General features: G+C 33.2%; 1 long non-coding RNA gene across 1 annotated transcript; it reads left to right on the top strand.

The window, feature by feature from the left end:
* Positions 1–6,606: 6,606 nt before the first annotated feature.
* Positions 6,607–7,849, top strand: LOC149248711 (uncharacterized). Its single transcript, XR_016265767.1, has 2 exons — positions 6,607–7,174; positions 7,308–7,849. It is a non-coding gene; the product is annotated as an uncharacterized LOC149248711 (long non-coding RNA).
* The last annotated feature ends 7,684 nt before the right edge of the window (positions 7,850–15,533 follow it).

Here is a 15,533-nt window from a genome sequence, read left to right as displayed (position 1 = left end):
CAATTTTTTTAATTGTCATTTAAATCCAACAAAATTATATTCCAAAATATTAAAACTTTAGAGAAAATTATAAATTATGTAATATAAATAATTACTTGTATCATGTTAGAATTGGGAAAAGAATATTTCATAAAGATTGTAAAGTAGTTTTTAGTTTAGATATATACTCTACTCAAATTAATATATTTTATTATTTTAATATTTTTAATTATTATTTAAACCTAACAAAATTATACCGCGAGATTTAAAAACTTTATAAAAATTTATTATATTATTTAATATACTATTAAATAATAGTAATTTTAATATGCTTTAAATATATTATTAACATTTAAATAAAATTTATATTATTAAATTAATTAATTATTTAAAAAAATTAATTGATAAAAAATCTATGAATATATATTTTCCATATTTACATTTATTATAAAGTTAAGTATTGTATTATGATAAAGGGAAATTTTAGACGCAATGCAATTTATTTTTCATATTTACCGTGATTATCATAAAGTTAAGGATTATATTATGATAAAGGGAAATTTGAGATGGAAGTTTTAAGCAAAATTACAAAATGGTGATAGAGATGAACAAAGTGTAATTTATATAAATATATAAAAAAAAAAAAAATATTAAAATTCAATACTTATCTATTTTATAAAATATATAAATGATTTTATTTTATGAAATTTTTGATTGAAAATAAAAATTGCACTATTAAAACTCCTCGTACGATAAATCACTGCTTCAAATCCTTTAGAAGTGCTGATTTCAAAAAAAAATAAAAAAATTTTAAATTAAAAAATCATTTTAATTAAAAAAATAGATTGAAATAATTGGCCCTTGAATTACAAAATTAAATTATAAAAAGGAATACATATCCAGGACGAAGAAAAGTTATCACTCATAAATTCATCTACATGTTTTAAATATAAGTAACATGTTAAACACAAAATCCAATGTTATTATAATGCAAACAAACATGGTTGGATGACCGATTTCGAGATAAGAACAATATGACTATCAAGGGATTGGAAAAGCCCATGAACGAACGGGTTGTTAAGGATCTTTTAAGTTTGGAAGTACCCCAAGTAATTTAATACTTTGGGGAAAAGTTCAATAATGGTAGTGATGTTATAAAAGGAAACTTCTTATGAGATTTGGACACTGAATGTATTCCCATTAAATTTTAGATTGATTTTAATATTAATCGATATAATTCATCTATGTAAAGTATCTCTTTCATGGCATACATTTTAGTATAGATTTTTGTATAATTAAATAAATTATTTTTGGTATATGATTATATAGGCAAAAGAATTTCTAGACTAAAATTTTAAAGATAATAAAAGAAAGAAGGAAATATTTAAAAGTAGTTTATCTAGATATATTGGTAGAAGTTATTTAGGAAGATTTCATTGCAAATACACATGAAATAATGTAACTATGAAATTAAATAAATAATAAAATGCTTATGTTATGATATATCTCACATTACCAATATAAAAAAATCTCATAAAAATAATTAAATTATAACTTTATTTTAAATTATTATTATTAATAATCATCTAAACAAATTAATGTATGAGTTAGACATATATACACTCTAATAAAACATGTAGCAAGATTCGGAACCATGGAGATTAGCCTCACTTTGCCATGGAGATTATTAATATGTAAATAGATTTTATTCTTATGCCACGGGCTAATACCATGACTTGCTACTAGCACATGGCAAAAAAAACTATAAATCATATTCATATGGCATCTTTTTTAGTCAATCAATTTAATTAAAAATGAAGAAAGGGCATAGCTATTTTTAAGAACCTTTGATTTGTGACTACTACTAAGAATATCCTAGAATATTTAGTGGAGATTAAATCCCTACCAACAACTTAACAAGTTCCTACCATTGAAATAATTTGCATATAGATGCTGCTAGCATAATACATATAAAACATACTATTAAATATTTAAACCAATATTAAATATAAAATAGTGAAGATTAAAAACTAGCAATTGCATAATGTAGGGAAGAAGAGCATAGATGGAAAAAGATGTGATATTTTATGTGATTTACATAAATTACGACCTCTAACAATAAGTAATAATTTAATTTAACTTTACAACATGTTTACTTGGGCCTGTGAGCATGTTATATGATAGTTTAGTTGCTATAATATACCTTTTAATATAAGCAAACTAAATTAAATTTATATTGAAAATTTTTAAATCATTGTAGTTTTGATATTCATTCTTGGTTCGTGGTTGAGTGTACATTGATTTGCAAGTTTTGCAGAGATAGAATGGAAGACTTCAATGATTAGCTGGTTTGTGGGTTATTTTTGTGTTTAGGGGTTTCTATATTCACTTTTAATTTGTATTTCCACAATTCCAATAATAATAAGCTATAAACCCATCACTTGGTCAATAGTATTTGATGTAATATAACCTCATTAAGAATATGATAACTCCATTGTATAATTTCTTTTGGTCAAAACTGATAAATCTAGTAAGAATTTATTTTCTTGATTTATGGTTTCCGAAATGCATGGTTTCTCATTATATTAATGCTTTGATATTTATCTATATCAAGGATGATATAAGTAACTAAAGCTCCTCTAGATTTCTAGTGTAAATTACATAATAGTTGTAAATATATATTAGTAACCTATGATGATATCTTAAATTCAACCTTGTAAATTATATAATAGTTGTAAAGAGCTTGGCTAGAGAATACACATATTTATTAGTAGCTTATGATGATATCTTAAATTCAACCTTGACGAGTGTAGGATTTTGGAAATTAAAATATTACCAAGGGTTTTAGATGACACTGTACATCAAGTTGGACTTTTTTGTTATTATATTTACAATTCAAATACCATTATTTGATTGAAGACTTAGGCTAAATATTTGCAATAGATCCCCACTTTCACTTTTAAAATTTAAGCTAAATATATTTTCCCCCATTCCCCAACCATGAGGACATTCCAGCCATCATATCATGCTAAACAAAAGTAAACAAATCAGTAACTTAAGGCAGGAGGTCGAAGCTCGGATGGGTGAACAGGAGTTTGAGGAAGAGGCGGGCAGATATGGGGGTGGCAGACGAGGACGAAGTAGGGGAGGGTGTGTGCTGAAGAAGGAAGGGACCAGCCAGCGGGGCAGAGGGTGCGGCAGAGGGAGAGGAGGCAGAGGAGGTAGGACAGCAGCAAATGTTGAGTATGAGGAGGAAATGTGTAGTGAGGCCAGAGAGAAAAAAAGAGGTAAGAGAGATATGAAACAGAAATTACAGGAGGCTGAAGAGGCTTATCATCAGCGTACTCACCCTAATATTCGGAGGATCATTGAACATTTGGAAGAGGAGGCATTGCAGGAACAGTCAGGGTCAGAATGGAGGATTGGGAGGCCTATCTGCCTGACCCAGGACATACAAGAGGCAGGCTGACCTTATATAAACAATCTTTGCATGTCTATTGGGGCATGAAAAGGCTCTTAGCTAAAGCACTTGAACAGGTAGCCATGGACATGGTTGAATTGGCCCAGGTAGCAATGAAGAAAGAGATGCAAAATCTCCAAGTCACCTTAATGATGCAAGACAGGAAGATGGATGTGATCCTGAAGTATCTTCAAGCCAGGGGACCGGGGGTCAAAACGGAGAAGGAGGCCAATCTGGAGGCCCATACTTAACAACAGATGGAGTAGCTGAAAAGAGGTTTTTTGGATTTTAGTTTTTTCTTTACAGATACTTGTTTTGTATGTTTAAAGTCATAACCTGTTTTATAGTAAGTAAAGTAGAAGGATATGTAGTATGGGAGAAAAGACTGTTGGGTCTATACTTTTGGATAATCGGTTATATAGCATGGGTAGAAAGACTGAAGATATTCTATTTTTGGATGGGAATTAAGAACCTCAGGTGGTCAAGATATCCAGTTTCCCTTCGGGGCGGGTTGAGACCGGCCCATATGTGGTATGTTTTCGATGTATGATCCTTATTTTATAGTAATAGAAATGATGAATCTTGCCTTTGCTTACAAAAAAAAACTTAATTGGAAGAAGGTGTTCTTCCCAAAAATTCGAAACAACATTTTTTTCGCATAAGTTGTAACTTTAGCTTTCCAGCTTTCACTTTCATGCACGGCCTTCGTTTTCTCTTGTATTCTTTCTCTTCTGTCCACCACATCATGAACTTGCTTTATTGAAAAAACACATGACGAGAAATGTTGGGACTCTTCATCATTCTTGTCACATTATTTTCAAACTCTTCCAGACTTTCTATCTCTTAGTGTTTTCCTTGTTTGAGATTTTCGATTTCCTTCAAATCCTCTTTTATGTGTGCCTAAAAGCAACAGTCGTGAGTAAGTGATACACGCTTTGTGTGAACTGTGAGTTTCCTCTTTATTTTCCTTTTATTTCTGGAAAAAATTGACAAGTGGGTTTTCCATCTTGAAAATAGTTGTGGTTTGCCTTACATTCCCAATAATAATAATGGGAAATATTGAGAGGTTCTATAAGGCTGTTATCTTTCTTGTCATGTTTTTTTTAAGGAATCATAATATGTGATGCCATATTTTTTTGGTTTTCCCAACGCTACGGAATTCCATTTTTATTAACAAAAACGAATTTTTTAATCTAGTTGTATGATTTAGAACAACAGAAGACAAAAAAAATCAGTGTTTTACTTAAAAGAGATTGGAATATGGAAAATAAACCTAACTAAAATTCATAGCAAGTTTTTTTCTTTTCTTTCACTTGTAAGCTCCCATACTAAATACGCTCACCCCGCCTCTTCCCTCCCCCTTCCCACACAAACTTTGGAAAGCCAACTGCCCACTCAAATCCACTCTGTTTGGCTGGCTTCTTTTTCATGACAGGAATCTTGTATGGGATGTTCTTCAATCAAAGGGGTGGCAGGGTCCAAGTCAGTGCTGCTTTTGTCGTTCTCATTTGGAAACGAACATCCACATGTTCTTCCAATGCACTGTCACCTCTGCCATTTGGATCGAGCTGTCAACATGCTATGGTTTTCCTGTCCTCATTTTCCCCTCGGTTAAGGTTGCTTTCTCCTGGTGGTCCTCTCAGCGTCCCTACTGGCACGCCATCTTCCTCCTCACGCTCTGGCATGTCTGGAAGTGGCGGTGCTGCTGTGTTTTTCGGGACTCCCATCCACCTCCCGAGAACATCATCTCCTTGATTATTGGCTCCTTGCCACCGGACTAGTTCTCATCTGATGTCGGCTCCTTTCTACAGGCGGCCATTCCACAGGCGGTTCCTCATCTGCTAGCATCTATTCTCATTGGCAATATGTCTCAATACATACAATATATCAGTGAATACTTGTATCTATGATTTTTGAACATACTTCTCCTTTTTTGTTTTTCGACACAGAATGACACTGATCGGATGCGATATGTGATCGATGGATCTTTCCGATCCATATTTGCCATGTATTTATCAAAACAGTTTATATGATCTCAATATAACATATATAGATTTTTCTTTCTGAAAAAAAAGCTCCCATACTAAGTCCGCCTGCTATAAATAAAACCTGCACCAATAACTTTAGATTTCTAAAATTATAACGATAGAAATTTACAAAATACTTGTGCAAGAAACTTCCACTAGAATTATGTTTTTCGACAATAAAAATGTAATTTCATCTAACCATTTATTCTATATGCATTCATTAATAACATCACTTGCCCATATAAAAAATTATTGCAATATGTTTTTCATAAACACTATAAAATATATTTTCTATTAATTATTTTTTCAACAAACATACGTCATCTTAATTTATTTCAGCGTTCCCTTACCCAACTTCCAGGGAATGCTGGTTATAAACAATGTTCAGAATTTGGATTTGATTTAATCGTATATAATTTTTTTTACTTTCAATTTAAATCATGATTTGACATTTCTAATCTAACATATGGCTAAATCGGAGCATATCTAGAACACTCCATTTTTTAAATGATAGCTTTATATGTCAGTATCCGCTGAAAAAGAATTCAGTTTGTCATGTGTTTTCAACCAGTGGACGTTATCTTTTACTTCTCTACTTAAAAGTCGGCGCTTCATTCAAACGCAAACCAGTATCATAGTGCCCACAAGAAGATGAAGAAAAGAATAATAATATAAATATAATAGAAAGAAGATGCTCGAGCAAATGAAACGGAGAGTGTGTTGAACACTGTGCAGTGATGGGTTGCTGATGATGTACACGAAGAGAAGATCTCCGTAAATGCTTCTGTTCACATGCAAATGCATGTAGAATATGATCCCGGACCCGCAATAAGATGAAGTCCAAGACGAACACGGCTTTCTTGTTCTGCGTGTTCTCTGTAAGGGTTCAGTGAATTCATCTTTTGCTTTTCTACTGAAAGTGAAAGCAGATAATCAACTTGACACATCAGCATCAAGCTTTAATGGACAATCAGACAAACCAGCACATGGATGAGAATATCATCAGGAGGAAAATGTGGCATCAGAAGGACTTCGATCGCTTTCAATCCGTGAGGGAGGGCATACACATCAAGATCCGAAAAGAAAGAAAGATTTATATGCCCACATACATTAAAAAAAAAAAAAAAAGAGAGAAAATATGTCTCCCTTGGTAGAAAAGAAATGTGATGAAGAGTATTAAACAGAGGATGGGGGAAAGATTAACATAGCGAGCTATCGAAGGAGAGAACCACTGGCGCATTGAACTGAGCATGCCATTGGTGGAGTAAGTATGTCAAGGGACGAAACAGAATTAATTTTGATTAACATTTTATTAACTTTCAACTCTACCTTGGCTTATGGCAGTTCGTGAAGGTCACAGGGCAAGGAGTAGTCTGCTGGTTGCTGCCACAGTCAACTGGGACTCTCCCAAGTTATTCTCAGCTGCAGCATTCCAAAGTTATTCAATGTTGCAGCCGAGAATATTATGGGGACAGTCCAATTGGTCACACAACCAGCCGATTACACCTTGTATGAGTGCCTCAACTGGTGTGAGTTTCATGAATTGCCATAAGCCAAAATTAATTCCGTTTTGTTGGTTGACATACTTCATCCGCTAATAGCACGCTCAGTTCAATTTGCTAATGGTTCGCTTCCTCCTCCTTGGATAGCCGAGTGTGCAAATCTTTCTCCTCTTCTTAATAGCCTTCATCATTTTTCTTTTAACCAGGTAACGATTTTTTTTTTCCTTCTGTTATTCTGTGAGCATAATTTTCGCTGTTTTTTCGATCTTGATATACTTGCCATCCCACATCGGTTCAAAGCTGTTGAATTCCTTATGATGCCATCCCTTTTCATTGCAGGTCCCAGATTATATATTATCCATGTACTGGTTTTCTTGTTTCTGAATTAAGGTTTTATGCTAATGCCTTACGTTTATCTTCTGCTTTCACTTTGGGAGGAAAAGCGAAGATGAGTTCCGGATGTGAAACATGAAATCCTTAATGGAAAATATGAATTTGTGATGTGAAACTCAAAATCCTTAAAGATGAACACGCAGTAGAGGAAGGCCGGCTTCTTCATGTTATTCCATGTTGAAGATGATATTAACACAGATAGTTGTTCTTGTATTGGAAATGGGGTGTGGTGCATTCGCAGAAGTTAAGATCTACTGACAAAACTGAAATGCATCGCGAAGATTATTGGAATATTCTTCTACTGCTTGTAGATGGAAGGTTATCATTACAAAACATTGAGAATTCAAATATTGAAATGTATTCTTAAAATTTAAGGTTATTAGAATATTTTTGGCTTTTTCTTCATGGAAGCTTGTAGTTATATAACATTGATAATTGAAAAACCGGTTTTATTTAAACGTTTGATAATTGAAAAATTGATCATAGAATGGGGCTTTTTGATTATGAGATGTTTCAGTGTTTTTGGCTGAAAAATATGGTCAAATTTTGGTTTCTGTTGTTTAAATTGAATTCTTTATTAATTATATGGATTAGTTTGCCTTGTTTAAATGGAAGTTTTTACTAGCTATATGGATTCAGCTAATGGATTGTAGAAAAAACTAATAATTCCAACAAATTCATACCAAATTCTAACCCCATTAAACAAGAGAATAAGCTTTAAAAAAACCACTAAAACCTTAACAAATAAATAGAATTGACCTTAACAAATAAATAGAATTAATCAATTAGAAATGAAAATTTTTATTGTTTTAAAAAGTTAACTACAATATAAATTAGAAACGATTGAGTTCAATTATCATATTGGCTACTACTTTTCTGCAACCTATTAATTGGAAATCCTTTCCTTTAACCTATTAATTGCTACTACAGGATTGTGTTGTGGTAGGCATTTTTGTTACCGGCCTTGGGTAATGAGCCCGTTTAATTGTTTCTCGAGTAATAAGATAGTTATAAATTGGTTTTATCACAGAAGATCTGTGCAGGCAGATATGGAATCAAAGTTAGAGCTGCATAATTGAACATGGAATTTTATTTGTGTAAAGGGATGAAATGTCCCATTCTCTCTCATTGTAGTTGTCTATCCACCACAAGTTGCATAATTATGCTAGTGCACTTATTGCTGGCTTACATGTGCATTTTCTTTTCTCAGAGATCTTCTTGTTTTCCTTTGCATCTCTAGCATCAGCCAATGCTGTCCACAATTGGTTAGAATTCAACGCAGTCACCATTTCATTTGCACAAGCATCTTCTTTTTTTCATATAATATTTGTTGTTATTCAGCATTTCACTTCGAGTAGGAAAGCAAAAGATTTATTCCACCTTCGAAAAACGTTATCATTTTAAAATTGGAGTTTTCAAAATTTTTCCGATTTGACTTTTTGTGATTAAAAATATCATGATAATCACATCATGGTAGAAAAAAAAATTAATAAAATGAAAATCATTTCGGATTCTAAGATATTTGGATAAAGATTGCATAAATATATTATGATTCAAATTCATATACAATGAAAAAATTATTTGATGCATTCTATCTATCTGTTTATGACATTCTACTGAGATAATTTGTTTCGAGAAGCAAAGCACTCTAGTTGTATAAGTAGGAACATGAAGGAGTTATTCTGTATATGTTAGGTAAACGTAGAAGCTCTGATGAGAGTATAAGAAATTTGTTTGTTATAAGAACTTTTTTGGGTTAAATTTTGGAAAACAACTTTTGATATGAAAATGAAAATATTGAAGTTTTTTTTATAATGCGTAGCCTGAAATATTCTCTGATGTTTACAGCTACTCGATTCTTAAGATCCGTCTTAACACTAAGTCAATGTACTCAACCGAATCGAAGGAAAAGTAGAGGATGATATCCATATCTTCCTTAATTATGTGCATATGTTTCTACCTTCCTGTTCTTTTAATACTAATAAATTACTTGTTAGTGTAATCCAGTTGTCATTGTTGTAGACCTGACACATCTGCTCAACTCAATGGTGTCCTATTTGATATTAGCCGGCAAGGAAGCTTTTATATTCGCATTCTCCTTTGTTTTCTTTGGCTAAGGGCATTGGGCTCTATATCAATTGGAAATCAAATTCCAGCATATCATGCTTCATACTTTTATAAATTTCCATCATCATTATCATCCATGTTGGTAACAAGATTTCAAACAAATAGCAATAATCATGACACACCAAGAAGATTTCAAAGTGATTGCAAGAATCATGGAAACACCTCCTATCTTGAAAGAGTTGCAAGGGATAGGACTTGCATTACAATTATTATCCATCTTATTAACAAGATTTCAAACACATAGCAATAATCATGACACACCACAAGAAGATTTCAAAGAGATTGCAAGAATCAATGAGGCCTCCCTTATTTTGAAAGAGTTGCAAGGCATAGGAAAAATTGGGAGATGATATATGGCATAGGAAAAACTGGGAGATGATATATCGCTTATAGTAATGAAATTTTAAACAAATAATTTGGAAAGTTAAATTTTAAACATATTTAATTAGTAAATAGGAAAAAAATAAAAGGTTTTGAAAATTGGTGAAAATACAAAATAATTTTTTTAAATAAAAGCTTATATAATTTCATAAGTTCAACCTAATGTAAAAGATATTTATTTTAAAATTATATATGTATATATATATTTGAAAATGCAAGATAGCCCCAACGATAGTTTAGTTAGTTGAGTTCCTTCTGCTAAATACATTGCCTATTGGGAGGTCACTAGGTGTAATAATCCATTTTTTTGATCCGGTCAAAATGGATAGAATCTACCCATGGTATTTGCCCATAATATTTGCTTTTGTTTTTCGAGGGAAATAGTAAAATAAGGTTTTTAGAGAGTCCTTCAAGCCTATTAAAGGGAATAGAAGCTAGGGATTTGGATCATTCTAAGTCTTCTATCTATTTTGTCTTTGTTGAGAACTTGGCGAGATCAGTTTTAGTCTAAGTTTTCTATCTATTTTGTCTTTGTTGAGAACTTGGCGAGGTCTGTTTTAGTCTAATCCCAAGGACAAAAACTCCATGGGTGAATTTGTCTATTAGATCCATCCAGGATCTATGATTGTGTTTCAGTGTTGTGATTTCTCATTTGATGAGCAGCCTTGCATGCCATTGCCCAGGATTTCTTATGTTAATTATTCTAGAATGTATTATTTGCATAAATTAATTAAATAAAGTGGTTGCAGTTCCAGATCCCTTATGTATTCTCGTTTTGGTTGAAAGCTCATGTTAATTAAAACACTATGGTGTGCTAGATTTGCAAAAAAAAAATTAAGGTTTGGAATCTTACACTGGTATGAGAATTGTGCATAATGCCAGCATGAGGGCTTTAAACAGGGAATTTCGGTGAGATTTATTCGGACCCTAACCAGCATTTCCATCTTCTGTGATATTTAATATCACCCTAATTGGTTTCTTTGGAGGTTTTTCTGCTACCAATTAGAGGAACGGGAATGGGAACGGGAACAAATTTTGATCTATATTGGGGCAGAGTATTTTGCAATTAATTGATTTTTCTAGGGCTATTTGGTGCACGACTATTCCCTGTAAGAGGTTTAGGAATCGATTATCTTGCATAAGGCAGCAAATTGTTGAGATCTGAATTGTTGCAGAAAGGGCGTTGACCTATTGTATATCTCCCAAAGCAAGATGATCATTCTCTGTTGTGAAGGTCGAGGAGATATGGCACTGTTATAGCGTTCACAGTGTTGGAAATTTCTGGTGATTTTAAACAAAACTCTGAACAGAGAATAAAATGCTCTTTTTTTACCACAGAATCAAAAATTTGTTTGCTGAAGACAGAGATTTACACATACTCAAAGAACACTTTCATTCATTAATCAAAGACTGTTGTTACAAAATAAGATATTCTTCTTCATCCAACAGAGGGATTACACCAGTTCCAAAAAGAAATTTACTCTGTTTCTGCAACAGAGAGCAATACTCTGTTTCTTAAAGAAAATTAATACACTGCTGTGTAAAAAAAACAATTTCACTACATTTGCTGGAGCACATTACATTTCATTTTCAACCAACAAAAAAACATGCATTCGCACTGCTGTGCGTTTTTCCCAACTAAACAAACTCTTTTCATTCGCACACTTCTGGTGCGTATTGCCCTCTTTCATTACATTCACACTGCTGGAGAATGCATTTCAATAACAAAACAAAAAAAAAGCTTTTCTTTTCACTTTCACGCTTCTGCACTTGTTACATTGCCATTCATTACAAAACAGGAGTTGACCTTTTGTTTTTACATCTACCAAAAAAAATTACACCCGTGAAATAAAAAAACATTAAAATTAAAACATTTACTGACCACAGGACATTTCATATTAATTTCATTTAATTGCTTTACAGACAAAAACGACGGTCAACAAAACTTTCACTTCACGTTAAATCCTTATGCTGCAGGCTTGTACATGACCGTTGATTTAATCCGACGGTTGACTGCAATCCCCCGGAGGTCCCAATCACACGAACTTTACCTGCCGGGGAATGGCTGTTTTGGAACAGTGCCTCCGAGCACGTGTCAGCAGCTGGATGTGATCGCTGCCCCCTCAAGAAATACCATGCTGCGTGAAAGGTGGTGCGGGGAAATCAGGCTGGTTTTTTGGAACTAATACGCGGCAGGTGAAATTATAATTTCAACACTCCCCTTTAATTTCAACTGCTGGGTTATCAGTTATACACAGACATTTCCTCAAAAACTCAAAACTTTTCTGCCCCAATGGCTTGGTTAGAATGTCTGCAACCTGCTCCTGAGTTCTGTAATGTTGTAAAACAATTTCTCCATTGTTCACCCATTCCCTGATGTAATGAAACTTTGTGTCAATGTGTTTCGTTCTCTTATGAAACACAGAATTCTTGGATAATGCAATAGCTGAGCTATTGTCACAAAAAATCACAATTCCTTTTGTTTTTTCATGGCATAAGCTCCTTAACATCCTTCTCATCCAAATTGCTTGACATGCTGCTGCTGTAGCTACCACATATTTTGCCTCTATTGTAGACAACGCTACAATAGGTTGTTTTTTAGAAGCCCATGAAATGGCTCCTAAACCCATGTGAAAAACATAACCGGATGTGCTTTTTCGATCATCTACACTTCCAGCCCAATCACTGTGTATCCAATTAAATCTGAACATTCTGAAGTAGTATATAAAATGCCGAACTTTTTAGTACTTTTAACATACCTCGGAATCATTTTTGCTGCCTGCCAATGTGCTTCTTTTGGCCTCTCCATGAATCTGGAAATTAAACTAACAGCAAACATTATATTTGGCCTAGTTGCAGTCAAATACATGAGGCTGCCAACTATGCTCTTGTACAAGCTAGGATCAAAATCCTTGCTGTTGTCCTCTTTGCTGAGTTTTGATCCCATCACTGTGGGAGTGATTGCTGCCTTATTCTCCTGCATATTAAATCTTTCCAACACTTCATTAACATATTTTTCTTGTGAGATAAAAATCCCATTTTCATTTCGATCTACTTTTATTCCTAAGAAGTATCTCAGCAAACCCATGTCAGTCATTTCAAATTCTTCTTTCATGACTGTTTTGAAATTTTCATTAAGGTAATCAACATTACCTGTGAAAATAACATCATCAACATATAACACAATAATTAGTATTTTACCATCCTTTTATTTGATGTAGAGGGTGGGTTCTCCCTTACACTTTTCAAATCCATTTTCTAGTAGATAGGAATCTATCCTACTGTACCATGCTCTTAGTGCTTGCTTCAGCCCATAAAGAGCTTTCTTCAATCTGCACACTTTGTGCTCTTGGCCTTTCTTTTCATAGCCTAGAGGTTGTTCAATGTAAACCTCTTCCATTAACACTCCATTTAGGGATGCTGACTTCATGTCCATTTGGTAAACTTTCCACTTGTTTTGTGCTGCTATGGACAGCACTGCTCTCATGGTTTCCATTCTTGCAACCGGTGCAAAAGTTTCCTCATAGTCTCTCCCATACTACTGCTTATATCCTTTGACAACAAGTCTTGCCTTGTGTCTTTCTATTTTGCCTTCAGCATTACTCTTGGTCTTGTAGAGCCATTTAACTCCAATGATTTCTTTTCCTTTTGGTAGTTCAATTAAATCCCATGTCTTGTTTCTTTCTATGGCACTGATCTCCTCATCCATAGCTTCTATCCATTTTTTATCCTTAATTGCTTCTTCGAAATGAATAGGGTCATCAACATGACAATATAATGCAAACAAAGAATTCATACCTTCATTTGCTACCTCTTGTTCATAAATGTCACTTAAATTTCTAAACTTCTTACCTCTTTCATTTGGTGTACAAGTACTTGAAGAAGCACTTGAATTTCCTCCTTGTGGTGTGCTTGGAGAAGCACTTTCATTTCTCCTCAAGGGTGTCCCTTGCTGCCCTTGTGTTGGTGCTGCTGTTTGGGGATGTATTTCAGCCATCTCATCATCATCTTCATCATGAGACATAGAGTTTTTAACATTCACTGTCTTCTCTATGCTTCCATCCCAAGCTTCCTCCTCAATGAACTGAACATCTCTACTCACAATCAGCTTCTTGGTGGATGGGTTATACAACCTGTAAGCTTTGGATTCTTCACTGTATCCAATGAAAATACATTTCTCCCCTTTGCTGTCCAACTTCTTCCTTAGCTGATCTGGAATGTGTGCATAAGCCACACATCCAAAAAATTTCATGTGGGTGACTCCTTGCTTTGTCCCACTCCATGCTTCTTCTCGCACTCTATTCATGACTGCTTTTGTAGGGCATCTATTCAAAATGTATGCTGCACAGTGTACAACTTCAGTCCAATAATCACTTGGCAAATGCTTTGCCTTTAACATACTCCTCGCCATATCCATGATTGTCCTATTCTTCCTTTCCGCAACTCCATTTTGCTGCGGAGTGTACCTAGTGGTAAACTGCTTATGAATCCCATTTTCTATCCAAAAACGTAGAAATTCTTTGGAGATATACTCACCTCCTCTATCAGTTCTTAAAACTTTGATATGCAGCACGCTTTGGTTTTCTACAAGTGCTTTGAAGTTGCAAAATCTTTCAAACACTTCACTTTTGTTCTTCAGGAAATAAACCCAAGTTTTTCTTGTAAAATCATCAATGAATGTTAGTATGTAGTGGCTGCCTGCAAGTGATGGAGTTTGCATCGATCCACATAAATCTGAGTGAACAATCTCTAAGGGCACTTTTGCCCTTATGCTATTCCCAGATGGAAAACTTTCTCTGTGTTGTTTCCCCGAGATACAACTTTCACAAAGGTTGTATGTTTTTTCTATCAATGGTAGTCCTCTTATCATTGCTTTTCTATTCAACAAGTTAAGACAACAATGTAAACTTTGAAACGGGAACTGATACTGTTACCCGTTTTGTAGAGATAGCAAAAAAGTGACCCGATTTTGAAAAGGGGTGATGCAGAATACACATGTTTTGTAGAGATAGCAAAAAAGTGACCCGATTTTGAAAAGGGGTGATGCAGAACACACATGTTTTTTTTAGAGCATAGTTTTTGGCACTTTAATTTTTTTTTATTTTTTTATGTACATTGTGTTTTAGAATGGTAGTGATTTTCATGTTGATTTTAAAAAGTGGTTATTCTGCATCAGACCCTTTTTTTAAAAGACCTATTTTTTGACTTTAACTTTTCTAATGTATGTAATGTAAATAATTATTTTGTAAATTTAATAATTTTGGAAGTGGTCTTCTTCTTCATATTTTCTTGTTTTTATTTTTATTTTTATTTTTTTTGGTAGTGAGGTTTTTATTGATTTGCATATTTAAAAAAGAAGGTCAATATTTTGCATTTTCCATATTTTACATATTTATACATCGTTAATTAAATTTTCAATCCAAATGAAATAATTGTCTCTAAAAAACAAATATAAAATTATATATAAAAAAAGACAAAAATAAAAAAGTGTTAAAAAAAATTTATCTTATAAACCATAAAACACTTTGGAAAAAAAAAAACAAAATTACATATATATATATATATATATATATAATTAAGTCGATAAAAATTGAGAAATTAAAAAAAAAAACATTAGCAAAAACTAGGAATAAAATTTTAAAAACAAACTAGTTTAAAAAAAAA

This window comes from Pinus tabuliformis, chromosome 7 (genome assembly GCF_031772625.1).
Source record: "Pinus tabuliformis cultivar Carrire ecotype Pingquan chromosome 7, CPIR1, whole genome shotgun sequence".
Taxonomy (NCBI): Eukaryota; Viridiplantae; Streptophyta; class Pinopsida; order Pinales; family Pinaceae; genus Pinus; species Pinus tabuliformis.
Note: the sequence above shows the minus strand (reverse complement) of the source record. Positions and strands in the feature narration are given on the sequence as shown.